This window comes from Callorhinus ursinus, unplaced genomic scaffold (assembly GCF_003265705.2).
Source record: "Callorhinus ursinus isolate GAN/ISIS: 27379988/994484 unplaced genomic scaffold, GSC_fseal_2.0 scaffold9991, whole genome shotgun sequence".
Classification (NCBI taxonomy): Eukaryota; Metazoa; Chordata; class Mammalia; order Carnivora; family Otariidae; genus Callorhinus; species Callorhinus ursinus.
The window spans coordinates 1-725 of NW_027407041.1; the positions used below are offsets into that span (position 1 = coordinate 1).

General features: G+C 49.2%; 1 pseudogene; it reads right to left on the reverse strand.

Moving 5' to 3' along the window:
• Positions 1-6: 6 nt before the first annotated feature.
• LOC141372355 (translationally-controlled tumor protein-like) lies at positions 7-678 on the reverse strand (annotated as a pseudogene).
• Between the last annotated feature and the right edge of the window lie 47 nt (positions 679-725).

Below are 725 nucleotides of genomic sequence, written 5' to 3' on the forward strand. Positions count from 1 at the left end.
TCTGTCTAAGTCCTGGTGTCGTGTGGATGAAGAGGAGCAGCCCGTTAACGGCAACAGGTGACACATCCAAAGTCATGGCCGAATTCGTTAACATTTCTCCATTTCTAAACCATCCTTAAAGAAAATCATATATGGGGTCACACCATCCTCACGGTAGTCCAGCAGAGCAACCATGCCATCTGGATTCATGTTTTCACCAATAAAAAACTGGTAGTTTTTGAAATTAGCAAGGATGTGTCTGGCCTCTGTTCTTCAAGTTTGCCTTTGATTGATTTCATGTAATCTTTGATGTACTTCTTGTAGGCTTCTTTTGTGAAGCTGGTTTCCTGCAAGTGATGGTTCATGACAATATCAACACCAGTGATTACTGTGCTTTCGGTACCTTCACCCTCTGGGCCTTCAGCGGAAGCATTTCCACCAATCAGCGAGTCATCAATGTTACCCTCTGTCCTACTGACCATCTTCCCCTCCACCTCCAGGCACAGCCCGTCCGCGATCTCCCGGATCTTGTAGATGTCGGAGAACATCTCGTCATGGCTGATGAGGTCCCGGTAGATGATCATGACGACGGCTGGAGAGAGACGACGGCGGCACTACCTTAGCAGAAGCCGGGAGCTCTGACCGAGCGCGGTGCAGCCGGAGCGGCACTCGGGGGGAGGGGGGAGCGGGCGGAAAAAGCAAGAGAGAGTTTTTAATACATCATAGCCCATTTATATTCTGGTTGT